This window comes from Alosa pseudoharengus, unplaced genomic scaffold (genome assembly GCF_046254945.1).
Source record: "Alosa pseudoharengus isolate Yale_2024_CS ecotype anadromous, Long Island Sound unplaced genomic scaffold, YU_APseudo_1.1 YU_APseudo_1.1_scf_23, whole genome shotgun sequence".
In the NCBI taxonomy this organism is placed as follows: Eukaryota; Metazoa; Chordata; class Actinopteri; order Clupeiformes; family Clupeidae; genus Alosa; species Alosa pseudoharengus.
Window position 1 is genome coordinate 26,873,770 of NW_027468685.1, and position 7,500 is coordinate 26,881,269.

At 47.2% G+C, this 7,500-nt stretch overlaps 1 protein-coding gene across 1 annotated transcript in view; it reads left to right on the forward strand.

Moving 5' to 3' along the window:
- The window catches only part of LOC143140981 (RNA-binding motif, single-stranded-interacting protein 3-like), a gene marked incomplete at its 5' end in the record, with an annotated part of 217,228 nt that overhangs the window by 199,356 nt on the left and 10,372 nt on the right, over positions 1-7,500 (forward strand).

Here is a 7,500-nt window from a genome sequence, read left to right on the forward strand (position 1 = left end):
ACATTACCACTGTTCAGCCACATCCCTGAATATATATTCTCAGTGATTTACATTTATATGTATTCATAGAAGACGTTTTTGTCCAAAGTGATTTACAAAATGAGGAAGAACAATCAAGCTACATTGTAAATGATAGGCTGGTGTATACTCATGCACAAGCATTCAGTATCTTGTACCAGATCCTAACTGCCCGTAACTACCCTGTGCACACCCCTTTCTCCATCTATAATGTAGTCGTGTGCACTGGGCTATAGATCCTAACTGCCCGTAACTACCCTGTGCACACCCCTTTCTCCATCTGTAGTGTAGTCAGGTACGCTGTCTCCCTGGTGTTGTAATCTCTGTAGGTGCACTGCGGGCCTATTACGGGAGATTTCCACTGATTAGCGTAAGAGATCCTCCAGCACTTCACAGCGCTCCAGTGCAGATAACACTCCTCAATGACTTTGAAGCGTCAAATGGGAACCGTATCCCCTTACAAACTTCCTCTGTTCACAACGTCTCCACTGTGGTGAGTGGTTATCACTTTCTGTTTGATCAGCACCACCAGGAGTGTGTGTGTGTGTGTGTGTGTGTGTGTGTGTGTGTGTGTGTGTGTGTGTGTGTGTGCATGTGTGTATGTGTTTTTGCTTTGCACACGCAGAGTGATAAAATATGCAGTTAGAAGGATCCGCCTGCTCGTGCGGTATCCGTGGCGATGCTCAAAGGCACAGGCATCAACATTACATGAGCCTCTCCCTCTCTCTTATTTTAATCTTTCAAAAACGCAGCTGTTTTGTCTTACTGGGCCACTGAGAAATGCTCCCTTGGTTGCGACTGAACTCACACTTAGTACAGTGCGTACTGGAGCTGATTTGCTCATGATCTGGTCAGAGTCCGGTCCGGTGGGGTCAATTACAAGTTTAATCACCATTCTTTAAGATATCACTTCTTTAAGCCAACAATGTCATTCTTTTCCATAACGTTACTTCAAAAATGTTCAGCAATTCCATTAGATTCAATACTGGGGTCTGTTGTTGATACCAAATGATATATTCAATTTCACACAGTCTGGTTCATTGACATAAATTCACAAATGCAAATAATAGAGGCTATAATTGAACATTTTCTCTTATAGGTCAAGGTTCAGTGTTCAAGTCCCATACTAATTTTAAGTCTGTGGTTTAATTTGATATTTTATTGTTATTCTAACCTTATCATCTGTTATTGCAGTATTCTTTGAAGTTGTTTTGGATAACAGCTACTAAAATCGTAACCATAATCATAAACATAAGTATTACCATAATTGTGACTCATAAAGTCATGAGCCCAGTTTGTAGTTTTAGTTAGAGTGGTTGGGGGATATAATATCAAGGCTTGTGGGAATGTCAGTATTTCTTGAAAATCACTACAGTGTTGTTTGCTGTGAGCCATTTGAAGCCAGTTTATTTGGTTTAAGCACAGACAGCAACTGCCTTTCGAATGACTTTGAATCTTGGCACGATCTACAGACAAAAGCTGAAGATATCAGTTACAGTTGCATCCAATTCTATGCTTTATAAAATCCTCTATGCAGTGAAAGCTCACTTCCTGCATGGCATGCCTCAGGCCGTATAGCAGTGCTGAGACACTGGCGTAGGGGGCCCGCTGTGCCGTCTTCAGAAGAGCTGTCTGCAGAGGCAGGCAGAACCCACTCCGACTCCACCCCGAAGAATGCCCCGCTAATCTCTCCCAGCTGGGCTGACGCGCCACGCTGTCAGACTGGGGGTTGTTAATCTGTGTTGATGTGTTACGATGAAGAACCAACGCAACGTCTGTTGTCAGACCAGCGTTAGTCTTCGCACAGGCCCCGCAATGCAGGCACACACACACACACACACTCACCAAACACATACACACACACACACATGCACAGAGAGACACATACACACACACCGTTCACACACGCGGCACCCAACATGAAAGACGCACCTGGCACTCTGCTTTCACCGCGGCGAGGACCGGAGGAGTCGTCAAAGTTGACGTGCAGCGTGTGTGGAGCGTCTTGATGGCTCAAGGTCTCTTGGCAGGGTCTTTGAAAGCAGACAGAGGGGTTTGGGCTGTCTCCACCACCCCCACACAGCCCACCGGTGTGTTATTCTCACTCTGCAGATGAAAGGCGTGACGGTGCTTGGTAGTGGGTGTAGGAAAGCTTTGCAGGCTCTCATACTGCTTCTCAGGAAAACCTCCACATACTGGCTCCTTTGTTTGAACTGTATGGCTTCTGTATGAGTTTGCTGAAGATTACTGCACTTACACACACGCACACACACACACACACACACACACACACACACACACACACACACACACACACAGGCACACACACACACAGGCACACACACATACATACTGTACACACGCACACACACACACACACACAGGCGCACATGCACACACACACACACACTGTACATATATGCTTCCACACACAAACACACACACACAAGCATGCACGCACCACACACACACACACACAGACACACACACACACACACACACACACACACACACACACACACACACACACACACACACACACACACACACACACACACACACACACACACACAGGCACACACACACACAGGCACACACACATACATACTGTACACACACACACACACACACACACACACACACATACACACATTCTGCGAACCACTTCTGCCCGGGGTCTGCTCTGATAGTTGATGTTGGTCCAAGTACCTGAGCAGTAATTGCTTCACGCGGTCACCCACAGTTCCACACTCGGCGCTCTCGTGGCCTCAGGAAAGGCCTGTCACTGGGCCGCTGCAGGCTTTTCATTTCGCTTTCCACCACCAACACAAACCGAGAACCCCGTGTTCCCAGACGCCCACTGTCTGCTGTGACTAGCCACTTTTTCCGAGACGGCCATGACGTGTTTTTATTTATTTATTTATTGGTGAAATTGGGCTAAGGCATGGAGGCCTTGTAAAAAGCTGTGGGCGAGGAGAATGCAGCTTGCAATCTCCTCTGTCCCTCTTGACTGTCCCTCTCCTGCTCTCTCTCTCTCTCTCTCTCTCTCTCTTTCTCTCTTATTGTTCCTACTGTATGCTTGCATTTGGCTTTTCTCCTTCACCCTCTCTTTTTCCTTTCCCTCTCTCTTTCTCTCTTTTGTTTGTCTGTTCTCTGTCCCTATTTCACCAGCTGTCTATTCTGGGTCTTCTCTCTCTGTCTCACTCACTTACACACACACACACACACACACACACACACACACACACACAAACACACACACACACACAAACACACACACATTCCCCTCCATTCCCTTCCCTGGTTGACCACCACCGCCATGCTTTCCAGTCTCACAGCATGACCCTGCTGTCTGCAGCTCACCAGCCAGACCACAGCCAAGTCTGTCTCTCCACCTTCCTATGTCATCAGATGTTTTTTTGACCCCTTCAATCTCACCAGTCATGTCAAAGCACCAATGCTATCTCTAATTGACCCCTCAACCTTACTAGTAGATTCAAGAGACAGACAGTACGGTACATAATCAAAAGTTCAACATTTAGATAAAACGGAATAATAAATAGAGAATAAATACACCTATTCATAAAAATATAAAGCCCTAATCTGGACAATTAAGTAGCCCTGGGTAAGCATATGAGAGAAAAGTCCATTTCACATTTGAGAATATTGCGCATGGTCAAACTAAAATCTGTTTACCCGGTTTCTCTTTCCATTCCAAATCTCTCCTATCAAAGTCATTGGTCATGTCGCGAATACTACTGGTTCTGTACTTTACTTACCGGTCATTCCAAAGTGCCCATACCAGTTCTGACTCCCAACCCCTCTGTTTTATTTGTATCTGCCCCGGTCCAGTCTTCAAATTCCACCCGAAGCCCCTACTGCCCGTCGTCGCAGGGTTCAGTTCAAAAGAGCTTTGGCATGACCATTTGTAAAGAAAGTGCTGCCAATACATACAGTTTATACGTTTTAGGAAACATAGGAATATAATCGTAGATGTAGAATGTAGAATGATAAAACAGTATGTGTGATACAAACACATACACACACACACACACACACACACACACACACACACACACACACACACACACACACACAAACACACGCCCGTCCACTCTCTGGTCATCTCGCCTCAGGGTCCGCTGCTCAAACCCGTTTCCTCAGATACCCAACAGACGGAGAAGCCGCGTGCCACACCCGTCTGGCTTGGGCTGTCGTGCGTCGCCACGGCGAACGTGACGGACGGTGGTTTCACGCCGGCGTGAGGGATTATCACCGCGGGCAACGGCTTTATCCTCGCCGCGAGCGGCCGTGTCGCGTACGCTGCGTGGGGTGTTTTGGAGGGAAGAGCCGGAGCGTCCTGGCAGAACGTGCCGGATCAGAGAGGCGAGAGACAGACGGGCAGAACAGAGCGGAGTGACCGGGGACCGACCACCTGCCCAAAATAATGATGCCGCACACGGGGAGGGATAGATTAGCCACTACAGAGACTGAGAGACGAGAGGAGAGATTAAACAGAGAGGATGCAGACAGACGGGGTGGGTTGACCAGTCCAGCAGATTATAAATAGGATGGATGGATAGACTGACCAGAATAAATATGCTGCAAATAGAGAGGGATAGACTACTCACTGAGACTGATAAACAAGAGAAGAGAAGAGAGAGGAGAGATTGAACAGAGGAGGAGATGCAGAGAGAGAGAGAGAGAGAGAATGGGTTGAACATTTTAGTGCAATCATAAATAGGATGGACGCATAGACTGACCAGAATAAAGATCCTGCATAGAGTAAAGGGATAGACTGGCTACTGGAGAGGGTGACCGGACAGGAGAGATTAAATAGAGAGGATGCGGGAAGAGAGCTGAGGTTGACCAGGACAGACAGATCATAAATAGGAAGGAACGATAGACTGACCGGAATAGAAATGTTGCAAACAGGGAGCCATAGACCACAGTAGAGTGGAGAAAGGACAGAAGAAAAGACTGACCACAACAGCGCTAGAGGAGGAAGAAGAGGAGGGACAGAACGAGGAGGACAATACTGAGAGAAAGAGAGTGACCAGTGTAGAGACAGAACGAGGAGGACAATACTGAGAGAAAGAGAGTTGAATGACCAGTGCAGAGACACTGTGAGGATGGTAAAAGGACAGATTGACCGTCAGAAAATATACCGTGGATTGGGAGGGATGGACTGATTACAACAGCCCCACAGAAGAAGAGAGATTGCACAGAGAGGAGGAAGAGAAGAAAGTGATTGTGGTAGAGCAGAGAGAGAGAGATAGAGGGTAAACTGACACGAGTGGGCAAGAGAGATGAGCTATTGTGCTGTTACTGTGCCGTGTTGTATTCAGCATGGGTGAGCTGTAAGAAGCACACTGAACTGAACTCCCATCTGCAACTCTCCTTGTTGCACTCCAAAATCAATCTTTTGTGCGGCTTTAACAAGAAGTGATATATATTGCACCCAAACCCATGGAAAACACACACACACACACACACACAGAGAGAGAGAGAGAGAGAGAGAGACACACACACACACACACACACACACACACACACCACAAGTTGTGGTGGACTGTTGTTCTTGGAAGCAGCCGGTTCTACCCCACGTGTGAGAACAGCTGGCTCCTCTTAAAAGGCGTGCTGTGTGCGTTCCCCGGGACTGGAGACACATTTTTGGACGGTTCCGATGTTCCGCTGTGAGGCAGACGTGCCGTTGGACAGGGCCCGTGTATTCTGGAGCTGCAGGCGTCGTTCTGGACGGAGACGGACGGATGGGGGGGGGGGGGGGTTGGTGATAGTGGTGGAGATTCTTTAGAAGTACACTCACGCTCTCGGTGACCAGCTCACGCTGTGACCTCACACTCATCAAGCACATGCCATCTGCTGCCCCCATAGAGGTCCAGCAGGCACGTGTGTGTCTGTGTGTGTCTGTGTGAGTGTGTTTGTGTGTGTGAGTGTGTGAGAGAGAGAAAGGGGGGGGGGGGGGGGTGGGTGTTTTTTATTTGAGTATATGTGTGTGTGTGTGTGTGTCTTTTAGAATGTGTGTGTGTGCAAAAGCTTATATGTACACGTTTGTCCACATCCACCACTGTGTGTGTGTGTGTGTGTGTGTGTGTGTGTGTGTGTGTGTGTGTGTGTGTCTGATTTGTGTGTGTACACTTGCTTCCTGTGTCACTTTGACACTTTGACACTTACAAATCCCACCTTCCATTGACCTCCGACCCCTACCTCTCCTACGAGCCCACCTGTGCCCAGGTCAGATCCCTGGACTGCTCACCTTAACAGGTCCCTCAGGTAACCTCTGGTCCCACAGCTAACCTCTGGCCTGTTACACACACGCTGTATTGTTATTGGCTTACACAGAGTGTGTGTGTGTGTGTGTGTGTGTGTGTGTGTGTGTGTGTGTGTGTGTGTTTGTGTGTGTGTTAGAGAGAGAGAGAGAGACAACAGAGAAAGAGAGAGGGAGGAGTGGATAAAAGAGGAGAGGATGAGAGAGAAGAAATAGGAGAGGGGGAGATGCCACTGAAGAAAAAATGAAAGGAGAGAAGGGGATGAGTGGAAAAAAAGATGTTAAAAGGAGAGATGACTACTTTCATCATTATGCCATTACTTGCTTTGGCAACAAATTGTTTTTACTGTAGGTAGAGGTTACTCTGTCAATACCAAGCTGCAGTGGCAATCTACAAAAAACCGTGCAGACCATAATAATTATATCACCAAATCTTGTTGCTAAGCGATGTGAAGTACACTCTTCTGTATGATGAAAAGAACTTTCTCACCTCTTGAAGGAACATTGCTGCCTTTATTGGTCAGAAGAATTTCTGAAATGTCTGTAGCCTACAATAACCTGGCACTGATGAATATCACATTACACTCTGAAAGTTGAACAGAGTTCAGTTCAAATTAGCGTTCGGATCTTGTGTCACTATAGCAAAACACCATTCCACTTCCAAACCATAGCAAACAATAGAAATCCAGATCACTTTTCCCACGACTAGTGCTCGTCTGTGTGATCCCCACCTGAAGCCTTCAGCAGGGGAGTTTTGAACATTCCCACAAAAGATTCCATTCCACAACAATGTATGGTTCTAAAATTCCATGTTGAATTCTGTGAACCCAGATATTCTTTAGAATGTTCATTTTACACCATTCTGGTCACACCAGTGTGGTGGTACGTGCTGAAGGGAACCAGCTGCCTCTGGATCAGTTGTGGGCCTGGTGTGGACTGGCTGTGAACCAGCTCTGCTGTGCTGGAGTCAGCTTCTGTGTGGAAGAGCACAGATAAGATCACTCCATGAATCCGATAGCCACTCAAGAGACAAGAGCAGGGATGAAGGGATGGGACTGAAAAAGAGAGAGGCAAAGAGAGAGAGAGAGAGAAGGGAAGAAGGGAGGGATGGGACTGAAAGAGAGAGAAAAAGAGCAGGAAGGAGGTAGTGGGGCGGAAAACAACATGGAAAGGAAAGAGGAGAAGGAAAGATA